General features: G+C 38.3%; 1 protein-coding gene across 1 annotated transcript in view; it reads right to left on the reverse strand.

Moving 5' to 3' along the window:
- fto (FTO alpha-ketoglutarate dependent dioxygenase) overlaps window positions 1–23,966 on the reverse strand; it is a 181,971-nt gene that overhangs the window by 777 nt on the left and 157,228 nt on the right. The gene's annotated exons all lie outside the window — the stretch shown is intronic.

Below are 23,966 nucleotides of genomic sequence, written 5' to 3' on the forward strand. Positions count from 1 at the left end.
TCTTCCAAATACGGGTGTGAGGGGACCTCTATTGGACAAGGGACAAAGGTTTTTTTTTTCCTTTGCTGGGCACAATAAGTTCAGGAATTTGTGTGTGTGTGTTGTCTGTGCTTGTGCATTCTACGCAAACTAATTCTTTTCTGGAATTCGTTTCGTCCCCCTCTTCCTGGATAGACAGGAAGTAGGAAGTAGGGGGCTCCAGGGAGGCAGAAAAAAGAAGTCCATGGTCGATCAATCCAGTCAGGCCCAAACGCACACCCTTCCATCCCTTGCCAAGTGTGTGCATACACGTTTTAAAGTGTAGGCAAGCAGAGCCGCCTCCTCTGTTGTAATGCTAAATCAGCGCCACTCACTGGAATGGTAAGCTCTTTCACACAGACGCACTCACACGATTTCTTCCCTTCTCTGCGCTTCCTATCACACAAAAGCTTGTGTATTTTTGAAAGACTGCAGCGATGGCCTCTCAGCAGGATGTGGGACTAAACAACAGCAGGGAGAGCGTGACATCCAGAAGCATAACAACCGAAGGACAAGTCTCTCAAGGAAAAGATGATTTATCTGTGTGTTTTCAGGCAGACAGGCAATATTATTTGCATCTGATGTAAGTGTCTATAATCCGCTTTACGACTAAATAATTCTCACTATTATTCTGGTCGTCCAGAAGATGAGTAGAAGGACTGACAGTGTCCTTCCTGTGCGAGAGAGCTGCGCAAGCATGTCGAATGCCATTTCACCGGCAGCGGAGAGTCAAATAATTAGCGCTAATAGTGTATATAGCATGGAAAAATCCCCAGAGCTTTATTTGGATCTATTTCTGTGGCTCTCTCCCCGAATCCACGCCGTTTGCTAATGAAATATACATTGGGTGAACTCTGACCTTTGCTGTGGGGCTGAAGGTCATCTGGCTCTTTTACATACACAGATGAGCTCGTCTTCCGGAAATGATAAGAATAACAGCGGGGACGTGCACAGGGCAGAGAGTTAAAACAACAGCTGAAATGACAATTAATTGACTGAAAGGCATGTAACTGTCATCCATTTCGCCTGGTCTGGTCTTCTCTTCTTCGTCTCTCTCATCTCATAACAGACTACATACATACACACACAAACACACACACTCATACCGCTGAAACCTATCAAATGTATCTCAGGGTTCATCGGCAGGCCATCTCAGAAGTTTGTAATTGCTCAGAGTGGCATTCTGATATGAGTTACACAAAGCCAAACAAAGATTGTGAATGGAGAAATAAATATTTAAGAAATCAATTACAAACATATGCAACCCAACCACAGTTCTGGCAAGGTAAGCATAAGAGACTTATTTCAATATGAAAAACTTACAGTAATGTAAAATTATTTACAGTAATGTAAAATTACATTAATGATATTTCATAATTTACTTTGGCCTTAGTGCAGAAACAAAAAGCAAATTATTTAATTTAAGAACATGGAGCTTGATTTCCTTTGCAAATGATCATTAGATTAGATTAGTTTAAAATGTTCAAATAACTGGGCATTTTAATATACAAATAAAATAATTTCACATTTTTATTAGTCAGCAAGTCTTGAGAGACCCATAGGAGACCCACTTTGTGTGGGCCAGAAAAGGGAAACCAGATGATAGGGGCTTCAGTCTTTTTTCACAGACTGTACTCTACTAGAGGTGTGAACCCAAGTTTACACTGTGAGCATAGTTTTAGACTAGAGGTCTGCATGTGGAGCTACAAATTAAGAGGCGAGTTGGAGACCATTATAATCTCCTGATACCTTCATTTTCAGCACATTTAAATGGCAAAATAAACAATGGCGTCGTTATATCAAACACACGCCCTAACCAGAGTGTGTTCTGTGGGATTGGTTAAACAAATGAAAAGCGTGCACAGTAAACAGATTTGCTTTTGCTTTTCTTTTTTCCCTCTCCTCCCCACTCTTCAAATTTGTGAGCTGCAGCAAATGAGGGCTATAATGAGAGGCAGATTTAATGAGATGATAGTTTTAATTAAATGAGTGAGTGACGATGAGACTCATTCACTCCTTCATTTTCTAAACTTCACTCAGAGGATAAAAAACACTTGCAGGTCATTCAGAGGACAGCCTTCAGAAGGGTGAGAGAAAATATGTTGCATTTGCTAATGGTTATTGACGGGTCCAAAAAGAGGCGGTGAAGAGGCCACTGATGAACATTTATGGTGTATGGTGAATAAAAGCCTGAAAATAGATTCACTTCCATATAAACAGAATCAGAATCTCACACAGATTACTGACATTATAGTGCTGTCCAGGAACTTACACTCAAGGAGAGAGAGAGAGCAGACTCATGAAACATGCATCTGGAATGAATAGATCTGTCTTAGCACATTTGACTAAATGGAGAAAATACCGTATATATCTCTGACTCTGATACATTATTAGACCTCCCTTGTGTCCCACTGTGCCCACACTTTGGCTAAATCATAAAGTAACATCACAGGATTTTTTCCCTCATCATTTTTTCCCCTCTCACTGCTAAATAGCAGTGTGATTGCCACGAGAGAGAGAGAGAGAGAGAGAGATCCAATTGATAATATCACTCACTTTTTTTGTGCAGTTGTACAACTGTACAGGTGTGAAGTTTTGGGGGATTTATGGTAATATTTTTATTTATTTTCCCAACACATATTTATATAAAAAATGCGGCAAAACAAAACAAAACTAACTAACTAAATAGATAAAAACAGTATAATACTTAGCAATACTAAGGGTACAACAAGGAGGAGTGTCGGATGAGAAAAGCATTGCTTTAAAGAAAGTGTGTTTCAGTGTGTGTCTGCCTATTATTGTGTTTTATTCAGCGGTACTTATGACTGTCCCTAAAGGCACCGTACATGTGGCAACTTGAAATGCATTCAGTGTGTCTTTCCTAGTGTTCCTTGAGTTTTGGATGGAGCTTCTGCCTGCCTTACACAATGTCTTTTTCTGAGTGTGAACTTGCACCCAAAACCAATTTCATGTAACTACTGGGATGAACAAGAGAGGGAGGACATCAGAGTAACTGGCACAACACATTGTTCTCCTGTTCCTTTAACACAAAATGGCACAGCCATGGTCCAAGATGTATTATTTACCTATTAATTCATTGATATGTCAGGCCACAAACACTTTCTATCAGTTATGAAACTATATGTTACATTACTATCAGTTTATAGTCCACTTGTGTAAAAAATGCATTTTGCACACAACTAAATCAAAAGAACATTTGGAAAGAAATTATATTCTAACAAAATAAAAGGTTAAGGCTTTTTGGGGCGCTGCAGAAAGATTCGGAGATATCTGGAAATCTGTAGTGATCTTTCAGGAAGCTCAGCCCTGTCCTACATACACCTCTGGCACAGATCACTTAAAATGACTTGTGGTCTACATGAGACATTACATCCCTGTTAAAGCTGCTCACATGGACCTGACTGAGACCGTGGACCGGGGAGAGGTGCGGTGAGAGATGGTAGAACTACTTGCTGGTCAGACATAGTTGGAGCAAAGTGAATGAAAGCCAGCTGAGTGTGGCTGAATCTGGTGCCAACACATTAAAGATCTGTCAGGGTTACTTACATGCAGCTCTGAGTGCAGGATCACCAATGAGCGGCTACCGTAGATGGGAATCACAGGGACTTCATGTGCGCATGAAGTGTATAAGTACACGTATCACATGCACTCCACTGACACACACACTCCTTGCCACTCCTGTGTTTGTGCAAACTCAATCAAATGATTTTTGAACAGCAAAGAAGTCTTTATTTTACTTGGCTAAGCTTCAGACTTACTCTACTTTCCACCTCCTTACCACAACTCACACACACACACACACACAAACACACACAACAACAACAACAGCCAGACTGGCTTTCCCCACTGAAGTTATGCTACAGCGGCTGAAGCCAATCAGACACTGCACTGACCTAATATCCCAGATATCTCTGCTCTCTTTCAAACACACAAACTCAATTTATGGACACATTTATTTGCATGTCAGTGGCCAGAGAGAGGCATAATCGACAGAATTTATCTGACCCAGGTGCAGCGGGACCTTGGTTTGGCTAACAATAACGTCTATTACAACCCCTGCCTTACCAGATAGCAGCAAAACATATGCAAACTGACTCACAACCAGAAGTATCTGGATTATTACATGCCGACCGTCAAGGAAAAGTTAAAAACATGAGAAAAGAAAAAGAGGAGAGATTAGACATGCTTTGTAGATGTAACAGTCCAGATCCTAAAAGATATAGGATCAGATCTGTTGGGCGAAAACCTGGCCAAGCAGATGGGTGTCTGTTTCGGTCTAAAGCATAAGAAATACCGGAGTAAATCACGCAACTCTATGTGTGTAACATGTTTTGAACCAAAACAGAGACAGCAAGTGGACAATCTGAATTAACATGCACATTATGACCAGAACCAGATGGGGTCTGTGGACCTTTTTTAAATTTTCTGTGCTGATTTTGGGGTAAAAATTATGTGTCTCAGTTATCTGTTCCATTTCAAACTCAATTAGGCTGAACTAAGCCAAGCGCACTATACAATACAAAGGGTCATCAACCTATGCACATTTAAAGACTTACAGTTTCTTGTTTTCTGTCGTATCAGTGCATACATGCAGTTAATAGCACACAAGGAGTATCAGTTACCCATTTCACACAAACTCAAATACTCAAAGATTTGATTCTTGATCATTTGTCAAGGAATAAAGTGGAGGAAAGGCTTGGGTTGCTTTTTGCATGCTACCAAAAAAAATAAAAATAATAATCTATAAAATATTTCACTTTCCAGATAAAAAAAAAAAAGTAAAAAAATGCACTGCATAATCCATTAAGACATTTCAGAGAACTTATCTTTAACACAATCATATATACACTTTACACATATTCAAGATGTATTCTATAAACAACACGTCTTAAAAATGAAATCTACTCACCCACATGTTGTTTCAAACCTCTGTGATTTTCTTTCTACTGTGGAACATAAAAGAAGATATTTTGAAAAATGTCTCACTGTTTTTTGTCCATACAATGAAAGTCAGTGAGGTCCAGAGTTGTTTGTGACAGGATTTTCAATTTTGGGTTTACCGTCCCTTTAATGTTCTCAAGTAAATATATGTTGTTTTGAGAATGTTTAGACATTTTTATTGTAAAAAAAGTTTTTAAAAACTTGGTAATTATGAACGAGGAAGAGTTAGATCAGTACAAACCCATGAAACATTTTACAGTTCGCTGCTATTGTAATAAAGATCAATGAACATCATATCGCTACTTGTCCTGAGACTTGGGAGGGTTTTTAAGTTTTTAAACTCAAAATTTTAAACTTGTAACGTCTGCGGCTAATTGTGTGCTGGCACACACTTTGAGTTGGTGACGGTCTGGGTTTTTTTTGTTTTTTAATACTCCACTGACACACACACTCCTTGCCACTCCTGTGTTTGTGCAAACTCAATCAAATGATTTTTGAACAGCAAAGAAGTCTTTATTTTACTTGGCTAAGCTTCAGACTTACTCTACTTTCCACCTCCTTACCACAACTCACACACACACACACACACAAACACACACAACAACAACAACAGCCAGACTGGCTTTCCCCACTGAAGTTATGCTACAGCGGCTGAAGCCAATCAGACACTGCACTGACCTAATATCCCAGATATCTCTGCTCTCTTTCAAACACACAAACTCAATTTATGGACACATTTATTTGCATGTCAGTGGCCAGAGAGAGGCATAATCGACAGAATTTATCTGACCCAGGTGCAGCGGGACCTTGGTTTGGCTAACAATAACGTCTATTACAACCCCTGCCTTACCAGATAGCAGCAAAACATATGCAAACTGACTCACAACCAGAAGTATCTGGATTATTACATGCCGACCGTCAAGGAAAAGTTAAAAACATGAGAAAAGAAAAAGAGGAGAGATTAGACATGCTTTGTAGATGTAACAGTCCAGATCCTAAAAGATATAGGATCAGATCTGTTGGGCGAAAACCTGGCCAAGCAGATGGGTGTCTGTTTCGGTCTAAAGCATAAGAAATACCGGAGTAAATCACGCAACTCTATGTGTGTAACATGTTTTGAACCAAAACAGAGACAGCAAGTGGACAATCTGAATTAACATGCACATTATGACCAGAACCAGATGGGGTCTGTGGACCTTTTTTAAATTTTCTGTGCTGATTTTGGGGTAAAAATTATGTGTCTCAGTTATCTGTTCCATTTCAAACTCAATTAGGCTGAACTAAGCCAAGCGCACTATACAATACAAAGGGTCATCAACCTATGCACATTTAAAGACTTACAGTTTCTTGTTTTCTGTCGTATCAGTGCATACATGCAGTTAATAGCACACAAGGAGTATCAGTTACCCATTTCACACAAACTCAAATACTCAAAGATTTGATTCTTGATCATTTGTCAAGGAATAAAGTGGAGGAAAGGCTTGGGTTGCTTTTTGCATGCTACCAAAAAAAATAAAAATAATAATCTATAAAATATTTCACTTTCCAGATAAAAAAAAAAAAGTAAAAAAATGCACTGCATAATCCATTAAGACATTTCAGAGAACTTATCTTTAACACAATCATATATACACTTTACACATATTCAAGATGTATTCTATAAACAACACGTCTTAAAAATGAAATCTACTCACCCACATGTTGTTTCAAACCTCTGTGATTTTCTTTCTACTGTGGAACATAAAAGAAGATATTTTGAAAAATGTCTCACTGTTTTTTGTCCATACAATGAAAGTCAGTGAGGTCCAGAGTTGTTTGTGACAGGATTTTACCGTCCCTTTAATGTTCTCAAGTAAATATATGTTGTTTTGAGAATGTTTAGACATTTTTATTGTGAAACAAGTTTTTAAAAACTTGGTAATTATGAATGAGGAAGAGTTAGATCGGTACAAACCCATGAAACATTTTACAGTTCGCTGCTATTGTAATAAAGATCAATGAACATCATATCGCTACTTGTCCTGAGACTTGGGAGGGTTTTTAAGTTTTTAAACTCAAAATTTTAAACTTGTAACGTCTGCGGCTAATTGTGTGCTGGCACACACTTTGAGTTGGTGACGGTCTGGGTTTTTTTTGTTTTTTAATGACTAAAATCATTAAAGGCTGACAGGCTTCAGTCTTGTAGTGTGCTCGGCTTTACATGCCAAAACCTCAAAATACATGTCAAACACCACACTATTACGCCTGGGCTATAACGAGCTGCTCAAGCCTAAATGTTGGACACTGATATGCGAAAGAAAATAAAATGTTGACATGTCGTCCACTTTAAGAGAGCGGCATAACTCACAGAGTGGTGCCCGTTAGTCCAGCTAGAATAACACTGTGGCTGGAGAGTTTTACTGCCCCACTACTGCTTGTGAAACATATATTCCAATGACTGCTAGACAGCGAATGACTGAGTGAGGGGGAGGATTGAGAGAGAGGAGGGATGAGGAGGTGAGTGTGGCAGGACAAGGTGAAAGTGATGTGTGTGAAGCCACTGTTCATACACACTGATGTTACACCTCACAGATTGGTATGGGTGTGGAGTGTGAGAGACGCATAAATAGCGATACACACTTCTTTAACTTGAAGGGACCATGCAAACAGTTACGGTAGTGTGTGCGGGAACAGTCCGCAATACAATCTCTCTTTCTCTCAGCGGCGTTCCACAAACGTTGCTTTAAGACTACAGTGGCCAATAACAGTTAATGTGAGCAGGAAGAAAAAACAGACCATCATTCAGTGCGGCTCCTCCTAGAGGCCGGAGCAGGAGGAGTGTGAGCTAGACAAACGAAGCGTGTCGTTCATTAGCGAAAAGATCACATTTTACCAGTGGAGCGACACTTTTAGTGGCGTGGGGGGCTCTGTGAAACCTCAGCCAGAAAAGCCCCTCTGTTTAACTTCCAGAGTCATTAGGCTGGCTATCACCTGACACACACTCAGGTAAACGCCGCTCTCGGGGGCCAGATGTACATTTCATCATGGTCTCATAGCACGGCTGGAAAAATATGTGCAGAAACTGAAAACCACATTTCCAAAAATTGCCTGCTTGTCCCCTCTGTTAGTTTTGGACATGAGTCTTCTCTGGAGCAAGAGCGTTGGCATCCCAGCCTGTGCCAGACTCTTAAAAGCCAGTAACTGATATCAGGTCTCTGTGGCCCGGCCTGAATATGTGAAGTTTTTAAAATGTAGCAAATCCCCTAGGAATGTGTTTTACACGTTTACTTGGTGTACGTCAAGGTGAGAGACAATAATGCTGAATTATGGGGGATATTGGATTCAAGTGAATACGTTTCGGGAAGTAAGAAGGTATGCCTTGTTTTGCATACACATTCGAAAGTGTAGGGTCAGTAAGATTTTTAAAGGTTTCATTTAATTTCATTTCAAGTCTCATATGCTCACCAAGGCTTCACTTATTTGAACAAATTACAGTAAAACAGTAATATTCTGAAATATTTTTAAAATTTGAAATGACAATTTTGGGATGGAAAAACGTTTTCCTGTAATGGGAAAGCTCAATTTTAAGTCTTCAGTCTCAAATGATCCTTCAGAAATCATTCTAAAATGCAATTTTTTTATGCTGAAAATAGTTTGTTGCTTAATATTTTAGTGGAAACTGTGCTATAATTATTTTTTTAGGAATGTTTAATTAATTCAACGTTCAAAAGAACTGAATGTATTGAATTTTTTTTAACAATGTAAAAGTCTATACTGTCAACTTTGATTAATACATCCTTGCTGAATAGATGATTTCATGATTGAATGAAGGTTTCATGGAATTGTATATTCATTATTCTATGCCATTTTTATTATACTTTTTAAGAGTTAAAAAAAAAACCCGAGACAGAGTTCTATGAGTTCTATTATACAACCTCCAAAAATGCTAAATACTCTTTATGCATTCAATGGTTGCAGCTTTGCCTACATAGTGGAAAGTGTGGGGCTAAATGTGATAAAGCACATGTATTTTAAATGTCATTTGTCTGAACTAGAAAATAGAGAATACTTTCATGCATTATTGTTCCATTTGAGACAATGCTACCCTTTCAAATATAAAGATAGCTTTGTAAGGAAATTAAATAGTATGTCTTTAAGTTATTAATAAAAAAATCTACTGACCCGTTCAGATGAGTAAACAAGGAATAATAATAATAATTATTATTATTATTGACCCTGTCCCGATAAATGAATAGGGAATATAGGGATTGGGTTCATCATGCTGCATACATAAATTCAACCCCACTGAGTTAAGAAAAAAGAAAAAAGAAAAAAAAACCAGCCATAATTTATTCAAAACAACAGCGTCATCAACAGCGAATGCACATGTTGTTGTTCAGATGAAATGTTGGTGCTCATGTAGCAATGTGGCAGCTGGCCATCATACATGCAACATAATTTATAAGCCTGAGACAAGTTTCATATGGGTTTCGTAACGAAAGCACAACAACCAAGTGTGTGCATTCATACCATCTGCAGAATCAGTGTCATGCACCGCTAATCTCTCTGGTTGGGAAGTTTGGTTAGGCGGCGACGGAACATTGATGGCAATCAGAGTTTTATGTGTTTGCTGGAATTCAATTAGACTATGATTAATAGGGGCTTTTGGGCCAAACGACGCAGAGGTTGAGGGGAGACGTCTATGGGCTGGTCGGGTTACGACAGGATTGCTGTCGAGATTATAGACAAAAACACTGGTTAACACACAGAAAGAGGCAAAGTAACACGTTGAATAACTTCACAACTACTCCTATGCTCCCTCACCCAGCCCTGAACTCTCAAATAGCTGCCGCCTGCAAGGTTACAAGACTCTGTCTAAGCACAGAAAGGCTTGGGTGGGACAATAAAACAGAAGCATGACTGACAGCGATGGATGAAATTCATTAATGGCCTAAGAGTGCTTGCAAGCCTGGGCCACGACCACAGGTTAGAAGTTCAGGAAGATCAAGAACGATATCTGTGCAGAAAGAAAGGAAGGACAGGAAAAGTGTACAGCTCTTTTCTGAATGTGCAAGGGAACAAATGACTTTTTCCATGCTATTAAAAGGACACTGTGGGACGACGAAGATTTCAAATGTTTGACCATAGAGAGGGTGAAACTTATTACCAATCAACACTGCAAAGACACATGGACGCTTTTCAGGCTCACAGGGTTTTAGCTCGCCTGTCTAACCCACATTTTACCATGATGTAGAGGATGCAAGGATTTCTAACATTTTTGTCGGCCAAACCCCTTTGACCTAAGATATTTACTTAAAGAGATTTTAAGTTAATATTTCAATCAAATGAACATGATAATGGTCACATGACATGCAGTAAACAAATGAAATATTTTGAACTTTGTGTTTTTATTTTAAATAGTTATTTTAATTTTGCATACATTAATTATTAGCCTTTCATTCATTCCTGAAACCCTTGCAGTACCCTAAAAAAACATGGGTTTGTGAACCCCAGATTGGAAAATCCTGATGTAGAAGTCATTCATTACAAGCATGTTAGAGAGAATTATAAAATATTCATTCTCAACAAACAGTCAATAAACAATTAACAAATTAATCTCACATCCTTCCTATCCCTTATGTGTTCACCAAAGCGGAGTGAGCAGCAGGTGTTTCCAGTTTATTCTCTATGGGAGCTGTATGACACCCGTGAGGTGGATTGTGGGATTGACAGTGGGGTGGTGCAGGAATAGCAAGAGAGTGAAAAAGTTAAGAAATGCCCAACTTTACATAAATAAGAAGTGAAAAACACTGGGCAGCAGCCAATCACTGTGAGGGGCATGTAGTGATGTCTGTCCACAGACATTAAAAATTGAACAATTTCTCAATACAGTTTTTGGTGGATTTGCTGCTTAAATTCCATCATTACATATAACTATATTTAACTCAGATTCCAAATGCTATTTAGGTGTGTTGTGCCTAAACTGTGGCTGGGTTAACAAAAGTTTAAAATTGACACTGTAAGTAGAGTAGTAAAGTTTGCATATTTCTAACTGTGAATATTAATTCACAGTTAGATGGTTTTATTAATTGTGCACTGAATGCAGTCATAGAATATACTTAGTGGCTGTACGTTTTATAGACACGCCTCTAGCATTTTGAGCATGCTTCTTCTACACCATTAAGGCAATCGGATACAGAAGAGAGTAAGTCGTCATTGAATTGTATGTCTTCAGTATGTCTGAAGGGCAAATGGACAGCATACAAAACCCTAATAAGACAGTATTCTACACGCTTTTTGTATAAACATGGTTTTGACCCTAGTCCACGATTGCATTATCTCTTAAAAGAAGCTTGAGCACTGGTGAATCAATTAAACCCTGTCCACAGCACAAGGGATTAAAATAAATAGTCTTAGAGCTTCTCTGATAAGATGATTTGAGATTCGCTCTCATCTGATAAAATGATTATCCTAAACAATATTTGATTTAAACATCAAACAGCCTGTTAAGACATTTGGTTTTAAATGCCAACATGTTTCGATTGCAGTGGAAGAAGGAAAGAAAACATGACTTTATAAGACAGATAAGAATCCACCATTGCTGTCAAACACTAAAAATGACGTTTTAAACCAGCAGTGCTTTACTGAAACAGAGCTGAACCCACATAAGCACAATCCATAAGAGAAATATTCTCCACAAACCTCCAAAAAAGTTACATGATTTATAAAAATACACTTCTAATTGAAAAAGTGCTGGAGTTATGACAAGCTGGAATAACGTTAAGCCACTCACGCTCTTTTAGGCAAGCACATATTTTCTGATGTGACTCATTTTTAATGTGTTGCCAAGATACTTATTCGTGAGTTTAATCACCCTGAAGTGATACTGAGTGCATTAATCACAGGCTGACTGAAAAGTTATATAGTCGAGCAGGCTTTAAGAGAGACACAAATCTCTGTATGTTGACCAATTTGTCTGTCACTCCATCTTCCACTTCTTCCCTTCTCTCTCTAATCACTTCTTACCTTCTTTTATTCTTAATGTATGTCTTCTAAATCTCTCTCAGGACCGCTGTCTCTCAGCACAGTATGTCACAAAAGCTAGCAAACGACAATTAAAACTGATACGCTTCCCTTTGGTACAGACGATGAGAGTGAGCTATATAATGAAAGAATACTAAAGAAAAAACACTGTTCTCACCCCCTCCCAAGTCTCAGGACAAGTAGCGATATGATGTTCATTGATCTTTATTACAATAGCAGCGAGCTGTAAAATGTTTCATGGGTTTGTACCGATCTAACTCTTCCTCATTCATAATTACCACTACACATGTAGAACCAAGGGCAACTTCAGAGGAGGTTCAGGAAGAGAGAACGGGAGGGAGAGAGGGGGAAATCTCTAAGGGTTCTTTCTGTCTCTTTCGGCCCTGAGGCTATGAGCACTGCTGTATGCTGCATACCTGAAGCAACTTAGTTTTACAAAGATCAAATTAAGCAGCTAACTCGCAATATGAAATGACAGTTCCTCTCTTCCGTCTCTCTTTTTTCTCGCTCTTCCCCTGGCAGTAAAAAAAAACAAAAAAACAGAACCTTTTTGATTAACTTCATGCCAGACTGGCGTCTAAAGTAGGCATGAAAAGTTTAACGCTATTTATTTGTTACTATTGTATAGTCTTTAAAATGTTCATTTTGAAGAACTGTGAGAGTTATTTGCAAATGCAGTCAATGCTTCATGATTTGGTTTGAAATATAGAGTCTCAGAGGCATAGGAGAGAGAGAGAGAGCGAGAGAGCAAGAGAGAGAGAGAGAGAGAGAGAGGGTCTGTTTGTCAAACCCAACAAAGTGAAAGCGTATGTGATGGAACCTCATAATGACGTTTTGGAACACTCTGCATAGGCATGAACTCCACAAGCTATACAACTAGCGCTCCACGCAGGAGACTCAACTCACATTTGTTCTTCCAGTGCTCCTACAGAATAATGCTAAGAATGTGGGTTGGACTCCCAGGGAACACACAGATGAACATACAGATAAAATGTAAAGCCTGAATGCATTGTATGTTGCTTCTGATGAAAGTGTATGCCAAAAGCATTCATTTAAGACTTTGATGTTAGCATGTTGCTAGCTAACAATCAGTGTGCCATGCACAAAATGGGGCACTTTTTTGGAGCCAACACCTTAAGGATCATGGGAATGTATACAAATATTCATAATAAACATTTCTCTTGCATAATTCATCATCTTTTACACTTTTTTTTATTCACTCTTGTATCTCAATAGCAGCATAATTAAAAGGAGAGTTCACCCAAAAAGAAACATTCTGTAGTAATGTGACTTTTTTCTGTGGAAAACAAACATGTCTGTTTATTTTTATTATTATTATTATTATTATTATTATTATTACACACACACAAACAAAAAGTCAATGGCGATGAGTTTGGAGTGACAGGGTGAGCAAATGATGACAAAATTGTCATAATTTTTGGGTGAACTATCCATTTAAGTAACATTTTGCAATGTACTTTATGTGGAAAAGCACACCTCTGATGCCTTAAAATCGCTCTTCCATAGGCTGCTCACTAGGTTCTGGAATAGAGCTAGAGAGAGATACAGAACTACACAGCATAGCAACAGGAGGGACAGCTTTGCGAGTAATATATCCGATTCATGTGACATCTCATTGAGTTTTACTCCCATTTCAAGATGCAATTTACTGAATTGCTAGGGGTGAAATTCAAAATAAAGAAATTAAATTTATACACCTTTAGTGCTCAGACTGTCTGCAAGATAAATGGGTTTAAACAGCATTTTCACATACACAAACACACACAGGCTTTTTGTTCATTGTTCAATATTGCAATAGCGCAGGATCACAAAACAGTGCTCTAACACACCTGCTGTTGTTCGTCTATCTCTCCGTGCTCATGCGCCCATGCCGTTTTCTGGGACAAGGCTCTGAAAAGCATCTTGTTCTCAAACGTCCTCCACCAGCCTTCTGAAACATTAATGTCAGTCCCTGAATCAGACTAGCCCACGCTGGGCCAATCTACATGCATTAGCTATCTCATTTAGGAAGACAGAGGAGAAAAAGTAAATGAGGTTTTCTAGCATTGTGTAATCAAAGAGTATCAGTATAAGAAGGCGCTCTCTAACCAGGCTGAGGTAAATCTGGCTCTCCTTGGCACACGGTGCATTATTAATGCCCACTGTGCTAGCCTAAAATACCTGTGTGTGTGTCCTATACAAAGACCCACTCATAGCCCCTCTGGCATTGTTTGAACACTGAATAATGCATTGGTTAAATGATAGAGTTAGGGGGCTAAAAGAGAGAGAGAGCAAAGAGAAAATAATAGAGGCTGATCACAGAGAAAATCCCTTCAGCAGTGGAGACTCTTTAATACAGGACTACTATCTGTGTTTCTATGGCACTTGCGTGTATGAGGCCTGATTTGGAAGAAACCACTGCAGACTACTAATGCATCTGAGATTTCATAAAAACAGTGCATACATAATCATAAAGTATCTTGTTTACAGACAGATATAGCTGCAGAGGCCTTAACCTGCAGTTTAACCCACAGCTGCAACACCCAAGTCTATCCACCTGACTCACGCTTCCCAGTTTTAGGTGGATTACAGCATTAGAAAGCCTAATCCAGACTCACCCCATTCCTTTTCCTGTTTTATTTCTCCTCTTTATCACTCTTCATGTCATTCATCTGAATAAAACTGGTACTCAGCTTCTCCAAAACAATTATCTCTCTTTTTGCACACTAAAAGTTGATGGGTAAGGAAATGAGTTGCCTAAATTGAATAACTTTACTTTTTTATGATTACTAATATAAAATAAGTTGGTTTGGAGTCTGGTTTTGAAGTTGGATTGGACAATTAAAACATTAAATATGAAGAAGACAAATGTTTCTTAGAGAAATAATATGCTAGTCAGGTTATTTTCAGTAAGGAGAATTTACCTTTCTGTTTTGTCACTGGTAACACTAATGAGTATTCGTTCATTTATTAAAATAAATATTAAATAAAGACTTTAAAAATGAAAAGACTCTAATTTTGAGAATTGTAAATGTATAATAAAGACTAAGACCGCAGACTGTCAGTTGTAAAAATGAGGTCCATAAGGAATTGAAAGGTGAATCGAATAAAATTTTAAATTTCCCTCTATTTGGCAGAAGCTTAGAGGTCACATTCCCTCTGGGTCGCTGTGGAGGAAAACAAACTACTGTTGCTGGCAGTACAATACTTCTGAACAGAAGGAGAAGCCAAAACATTCGCTACAGCCCTTTCTTCTGTTCTGGTTTCTGTGCATGACTATTCACATATTCCTATGTGCACGCATAGCAGTGTAAAACACAGATATTCATGGGCTGACTTTCAAGGACTAGAAATTAAATAGTAGAAACAGTATTTATATGCTTTGGCTCCGGCCTACTTTCCAAATGGTAAACGGTTGGTTTTATATAAAAATAAAAGACAAACTGTCAAGAATAGGAAAAGGAATGAAAAATGTTCAGAACATTACTAACTGGTTACAAGAATTTAAAAATAACATTTTCACTATAGAACAACTGAAACTTTGTTCTAGTTTTCTATTTTGTTCTATAAAGAATTGCATTCTGTTTTGGGGTTTTATTCTTTAGACGGTTTCTAAATACCTTGTGATTTTGCAATCAACCATTAGAATAGAGAAATTAATATTAATTCCATATTTTGTTCAAATATAAACAACTGCATATTACTCAGGAAGGGATTTATTAGGATGAGCCCAAATACTGAAATACTGCTTCGCCCCTTTAAAATATTCTTGTCTCGACCTGAGAATCAGTTTTCCTGAAGTTCAGTAACTTGAAATAAGAACTAGTGATGCCAAATTCGCGAAAGAATCCCTCTTTTGATCAAATCAGTCAAACAGGTTTGCAAAAAGATCTGAACTTGTTCACGATTCAGTTTGATTCAGTCGAACAGTTCACTGCACTAAATCATTTGCAGCGGTTTCTAACACCACAACGGGATACTTTATAAGACAGAAAACAAAAACAGTGCTGGATGAGGTGAATATTTAGCAATATCATTAAAGGAAACAAAACTTGCAAATTACTTTATTTTTTATCAGTGATAAAGCAGTTCTGTATTGTGCGTGCAGCTTATGAACAACTCTATACTGCAGGTAAAGAAAATGTTATCAATAAAACAATAACACCATCAACAAAAGAGTATAAAATATGGGGACACTTTTTTTGATTGGGGGGCCTGAGCCTCACTACCTATTACAGGCTGGAAACACCTCTGGTCTATGATAAATCAATGTAACCACACTCACACACACAAACACAATGGTTTTTATACTGTATTTTCTATCCCCATACCCTAACCCTACCCCTCACAAAAACTTTCTGCATTTTTACATTCTCAAAAAAACTAATTCTGTATGATTTATAAGCTTGTTTCCCCATGAGGTCCCCATGAGTTGGTGTGTATTCAGGTTTAAGACCCTAACGGGAAAAACACATACACACACACACACACACACACACACACACACACACTGACACACAAACACACACACACACACACACACACACACGTTCTTTCACAAGCTAACCAGAATCCTCTGAACCTGTTCCTTTCATCTGTGTAAAGAGTAATGTTTGGGAAAAGCTCTCAGTCAAGCTGCAGAAAACCTAAGAAGTGTTGGCCATACAGATGACAACTTCCAGGAAGATCTCCTTTATTTCTTAAAACACAAACCTCAATGTCTGTGTAGTGTGTGTGTGCTAAACCTGCAGATGTAAATGCAAGATGGAACTGCAGGAGGGAGCTGTTTTGATCTGTGATCCGTGCGTATATGTCTGTGTGTGCGTGTGTGTGTGTGTGTGTGTGTGAGAGAGAGTGAGTGAGTGAAAGGTTGTCAGGTGTTTGTGTGCAGAGGTTTTGAAGGCTATGAAATATTTACCAAAGCAATAATGACTCCCCGGACAGAGCAAGTGAGGAGAGGAACGAGGGAGAGCAGAAGAAAGGGAGAACTGCCACCCTTCACAGGAAAAGAAGGAAGAACAAAGAGGACGTAAGATCGGCCGAGTTGTCTTTCTCTAGCGGTCTCATCAACAACAATAAAAGAATACAAATAAAAAATAATAATAACAATAAAACAACAATAATGATGTGGGGGTAAACACACTGGGAGTCTCCTAAAGTCTCCTAAAGGCCTGTGTGTGTGTGTGTGTGCTCTAAAGCAATATTTGGATATATCATCTGATGCTCAACAGAGAGAAAGACAACGGAAGAGCAGACTGAACTCAGTCTCTCTCCTCTTTTCACACACAGACTGTAATACAATAATCCTGTTGTTTCATGCTGACTAACTTCAAGGCCTGGACCCCGGTGTGTGCTCTTTAAAGTGCAGGCATAGTATTTAGCTTTGAGGTCACACCTGCAATGCATGCTGGGGGACAGACTGAGCCGGAAGCAGGAGAGAGGAAGGAAGAATTATCACTGAGCTGCCCTGAACACATACATACACTGCACCCTGGGATCCACGGAGGGGCTCTCGGCCTCGTTACACGGGGTAAACCACTTTCTGCGAGTTCTTCAAAAGTTCATCTAACTCAGATTTACTCGTGTAATTCCCTGTTGTACAGTGACAGAGCATGTGTGTGTTTTATTTCTATAACTGCTCTGTATAGGGCGCAAAGGTAGCGGATGCAGTGGTGGGCAGTGCTGTTTAGATAGATAAATAGATAGAGTATTTGTTAGTTCAAGGCAGTTGTTAACAATAAAGCAACATTTGTTGGTTCAGTGCTCATTGATGCCGTCATAAAAGTTTATTTGAGAACAAAAAATGCCAAATCAATTCATCACCTCTATTTACAGTAATATTAGCGCTTTCATTCTTTTGTATTGAAATGTAAACTGGGTTGAAACATTGAGCCACCGCTGAGAATAAATGCAGTGGTCAGACCAAAGCAACCAGGCTTGCTGTGTATGATCTATAATTGACTGAGATGATAAACGTGTGCGTCTGTGTGCTTTCGGCTACTGCTGTCTGACAAATGACCAAACACAACCTTTAGAGCTGACCTACACAAGCCGAGGAGGGGCGCGAGGTTGGCTGATGTCAAAAGAAAAACAATGAGTGGAACAAAATCGATGAAACTGGAGCAACCATCTCTCCACCAACGAGGGACGTTAAACAACGACTGCGCTCCTGGGCAATTACCATGATTGGAGTGAGAGAGTATGTGTATTTGTGTGTTAGTCCCTCAGGTATTCTCCAAGCCACTTTTGATTAGTACATATGCTTAAACCGATACGGAGTGACGGTGTGTGTGTGTGTGTGTGTGTGTGTGTGTGTGTGTGTGTGTGTGTTTATGTGCGAGGCTGCCTTCATTACCATGTGTGCTTTTACAGACGAGGGTTGATTGGTCAATGCTGTGCACTTTATTTATGAGTAAAAGGAGACAGATGGAGCGGGCCGGGGTATTGATGAACCATTGCCTTTAAATAGGAATCAATAGGCAGGGAGGAGCCGAATGACACACACATTAACTCTGTAATATGAGGGTAGAACCATCTCAAGGCTGATCAGAAGAAATGGACAGCCCCTGAGTTAAATATATGAGTGTCACAGCAAAGGGTCTGAATACTTAGGACCATGTGATATTTCAGTTTTTCTTTTTTAATAAATCTGCAAAAATGTCAACAATTCTGTGTTTTTCTGTCAATATGGGGTGCTGTGTGTACATTAATGAGGAAAAAAACTTAACTTGAATGATTTTAGCAAATGGCTGCAATATTGTTAAGAGTGAAAATTTTAAGGGGGTCTGAATACTTTCCGTACCCACTGTATATCACTGATCTCACTTGCTAGGGGCTTTGCCTGTGCTGTCTCTCTCATCTCCCTCCTTGTCTTGCCATTTGTGGCTGAAGTAAAATAGGGGTGGGAGGTTGTGATTAAACAGTGGAGGAATGCGCTAATCAACACTATTCATTAACAAAGTTCAGGGGATTTCACCCCAACACAAAATATGACTAAATATTTTAAATAATATAAATATAAATAATAATAATAACTAAATAAAAAAGACTGTTGTCATGGAAACTAACTGAAATAAGTACTAAAATAACTAAAATTGTAAAACTGAAATAAATTAAAGCTGAACAGACATAAATTGACAAAAGTGCATAAAATTACAAAAAACTTTAAAATAAAAACTGGAATTCTAAAAATAAAAGCTAATTCAAAAATGTGAATAAATACTGTAATAGTACACTAAAATAACACCGAATGCTAGTTGAAATCCATTTTTGAAATCCAAATTAATTTCTTTGGAACTACTTGAGGAGAAAAAATTAAACAAACTGGCCAGATTTTGTCTGAAATATAGGTTATTCGTGAACTTTTGCACTGATGAACTTGTATTTCACCCAAAAATAAAAAGTATGTCATCATTTACTCCCCCTTATGCCATTCCAAACCTGTATGACTTTCTTCTGTAGAACACAAAAGAGGATATTTTGAAAGTCACTGGAGTTCAGTGTTGTTTTGGACCCCATTGATTTCCATCGTATAAACAAAAATCATATGCACAGACATTTAAAAAATTTTTTTTTAAATTATTTTCTTTTGGTTCCACAGAAGGAAGGAAGTCATACAGGTTTAGAACAACATGAGGGTGAGTAAATGATGACAATTTAATGTTTGGGTGAACTATATCTTTAATTATGCAGTCTCAGAAGAGCACACACACACTTAGCATTAATTTGGTACAATAATCTGAATGTACTGTTAGGAAAATTAATACAAACAGTGTTTTAAAGGAAGATCCATTCCAGCTCAATACATTTATGGTCATGTAGCAAAGGGGTATCATAACCAATGCAATTTAGAGATTAATTCAATGACACTACAAAAATCAGTTTATCCTTCATAGCTCAGGAACGCATAAATGAGTGACGATTACAATCCAGCGTTCAAAGAGAGTTTCAGTGACAGGTCATCTTCTTTCTCCAAGGACTTCCCTATATAAAATAAAATCACCCTCCCTTTTCCCCTTTCTCCTTCTCTGTCCTCTCCGTCTCTCAGAGCAAACAACCTTCTCTCCTCTTGTTATTAACTAAATATGAGCACTTTGACCGGGGGACAAAAATTCTATATTTTCCCCACCAAATATTTAAACCAAGCAAATAAACAGACAAATAAATAGGTCTCCCAGGCGACCGGGCGAGTGAGGAGGGCGGGATGTAATTTGACGGGCGAGTTATTTGGGAGACTGAAGCCCACAGCTATTCAGGGGCTCATTTCAGCACCTGTCAATCAAGAAGCAGAGAGGAGAGTGTGTAGGTGTGTGTACGACTGTGAAGTGGCCAAACGCACATACATACACCCTTCAAGGTCGGAGCAGATAAGGTGAATATCGTACCTGATGAATATATCACCCTCTCCTTCTTCATCTTTTCTCGCAGGCCTATCGGAACATCTTAATTCCTCTCTAATAGCTGGTTTTATCCATCTTGAGTCCAGAAAATGCATTAAACATGATAAAGAAAGAAAGAAAGAAGGAAAGAAAGAAAGAAAGAAAGAAGGAACTAAAGAAAGAAAGAAGGAAAGAAGGAGAGAGAGAAAGAAAGAAGGAAAGAAAGAAGGCGATAGAGAAAGAAAGAAAGAAAGAAAGAAAGAAAGAAAGAAAGAAAGAAAGAAAGAAAGAAAGAAAGAAAGAAAGAAAGAAAGAAAGAAAGAAAGAAAGAAGATTTGAAATTGGAGATCATGGAGCATATGTGCAGACACACACAGGCCAGCAATATTATGAAGGCCTTTCATCCATATTAGATGAGTTGCAGATGACTCTGTCAGGCTAGATTGAGCTGAGAGAGGGAGAGATAATGCAATAAACCCACTACCTTTCATAAAACAAACACTTATAAACACTAGTGACGCACACATAATACGGACAGTCTTCTTGAAGTTTAACCACCTCAAATACAATATGTGTGTATGAAATGGTTGCAGTGTTTAGGTTGGGGAGAAGCGGTTCTTCTGCTACAGGTAACAACTCTTTCAATAATTTAGTGGCTTTGGTGTGTTTGAGGTTTTGGGGCCAGTGGTGGCCAGTGCTGTGGGACAGGGCAGGAAGTGGGTCATACAACATGACAGGCACTTCGAAAGTGGTCCCTGAGACCAAAGCCATTGCAGAGTGGAAGGACTTCAGAAGGCCACCGACACACACACACACACACACACACTGTATCTCTCTCTGGAGCGCTGCAAATACATTTCTAAAGTCAGGTCACAGCAGAGTTTAGCAGAATGAAACTGTCAACAGCACAGACAGACACACACACACTGGAATCCTTTAAGCCAGATCACAGCAGTGTCCCTTCACTCAAGTGCCAAAAATGTACTTCAAGAGTTTCACATCACTATCAGCACATCAGTCAAAAGCCAGATCCATTCCATCACAAACACAGACACACACACTGCTGAGAGCCCCGGATCCCTGCGTCCTGTAATGAGCAAACTAAGAGCCTCTGTTCTCAAACAAAAAATACAGCACTAAGAAATTGGGTGAACCACATACCAACACTTCATACCAATTGGGGGGTCACCCAATTTCTTAGTGCTGTATTTTTTGTTTTGCTTGTTTTCTAGTAAAAATATCTAAACATCCATAGATAAGATACATTTGCACACCATGTAAACTGTGCAAGAGAATACATCTTGAATTCTTACCTTGTGCAACTAACTTAGTTTTACTTTAAGCATAAATCTAATTAAATCTAGTTCAATTTATGCTTAAAACAAGAAAACAACAAATAAAGGCAATTTAAGATTTAGCTTTGCCATCACATTTTAATATAAAAATATATTAAAATAGAAAAGTTATTTTAAATTGTTATAATATATTGCAATATTACTCGTTTTACTTCATTTATGATCAAATAAAAAGCAGTCTTGGTGACCATAAGAAACTTTAATACAAACTTTTGAATGGTAGCATATGTTCTCTGAGAACAGGGCTATATTTTATTGTGTTAACCTAATTTGCATTTTCTCATAAATATATATAATGTTTTAAGGTTGTTGTTGTTTCTTTAAAGATATGTTTACTGGAAAACTAAATGACTAAAGTACTGATTAGCAAAATGTAGAAAATGTCAGATGTGCCCTACCTGCCAAGACATGATTATTATTAATAATTGTGATTATCTATTAAACATTAGCATCGTTTATCATATGTCTGTTGCTGCCATTTTATAAAAGCACTAACAACACTTTTACCATGCTGAAATCACTGTAATGCACAATCTCTGTTCTTCTCCTATACTAGTAATATCAGGGGGCCACAGGGTTGTTAGACCCCATTGCTTGGGCAGCCATGACAGGCATGAGTGGCCGTTTAACCCACACAGCACTGTAGAGGCAGCATCAGGCAGTAACCATGAGGCTCAAGGGTCTGACAGGTCCACTCATTGCTAGTTAACTGGGAGAACTGCATTATGTGTTCATCACGTGGACACACACACGGTGCTCTTGGGACTTGCTGTCTCATTAAATAACTCACTCTTCAGTCTGTGTAGAGATGTGGACTCATGAGAACATGTGAATACACACACACACACACACACACACACACACACACACTCACAATTTCAAGTTTGCAATGATATTCTCTGCACGTGCACATCAGATATCTGCCTTTTTGAACAGAAAAAAAGGCAAAATTGTGATCTCTTACAGGACAGATCACTGTAAATTTTCAATTCTGCCATCACTTACTCACCTATATTCTTCTGTAGAACACAACAGGAGATATGTGAAAGAATATTGCTGCTGTTTTCTATTCAATGAAAGCACGCAATAACCGTAGGCTCTAACCCTAACCCTAATTTAGTAACTTACATAAAAACAAAACACAATGGCTCTAAAATTTAAATTTGATCTATGACTTTATGTGATTTATATTATAAAACAATCTGTGAGCATCTCTTCAGGTAATTTTAACCACAGATTTGAATCATAAATCAAAACTGCTTTTTTAAAATCCCAGAGGAAAATTCCCAAGGGAACCCATGACTCAAAAATGCTAATTCTCTTCCAAAAAAAACCATTTTACATTTTTGTTCAGTGCATAGTACAACACATTATCAGTCAAAACAGGGTTAAATGTATTATGTGTAACATTGCATTTGTCCTTCAAATCATGTATGTTGTCTGAATGTCACCTCTGAGACGTGATGCAACTTTAACTTAGATGTCAATCATATAATAATCAGCCTGCCTGTAGAAAACACACACACACACACACACACACACACACACACACAGGTACTTAATTCCACATGCACCTGGTCATCTTCCTCTCACCTACAGTGATGTAAGGCATAGAAACTACTGATGACCTTTGCCCTTCCTTGGAACAATGCATACCTGTGCACACATGCCTGAGAACAGACTGCAGTGAAGTTTAGAGTGGCCATTCACCGATCACCTGCTCACCTGAGGCTCAGCCATCTAACAAACCTTCGCTGCAGACTAGAGGAAGTACCTCCAACCCCTACAGGCAACACACACACACACACACATATACACTTTAATAGAGCTGGGACAAAAGCTCAAATCAGTCTTTTTGACTGATAGAAATATATAAAAGACTGAAACAAATACACTTCAGATCAAAGCAGATAAATAGACAGCATCTCTCTGAAACAATAAATTGAACACAATAAATTGGATGTTTGATCCAAAAGTCTGAAACCACAGCTGAGATGTAAAATCAAACTGAAAATTTAAAACAAAGAAAATAAATAAAAAATATTAAAGATTGTGTATTTCAAGGTCGCTAAATCAAATAAGACATTTTTGGCAGTGACCATGTGAACTCTTGTGCACAAAAGATCAGATTTTCAAGTCAACAAACCACATACCGAGCCATTCAGAAATTTGTCAACTTTTAGATTGAACCTTTCACTCCAATTATAATATTGTAATTTGTAATGCAAAC

Source organism: Sinocyclocheilus grahami, unplaced genomic scaffold, assembly GCF_001515645.1.
Source record: "Sinocyclocheilus grahami isolate Dianchi unplaced genomic scaffold, SAMN03320097.WGS_v1.1 scaffold394.1, whole genome shotgun sequence".
Lineage (NCBI taxonomy): Eukaryota > Metazoa > Chordata > Actinopteri > Cypriniformes > Cyprinidae > Sinocyclocheilus > Sinocyclocheilus grahami.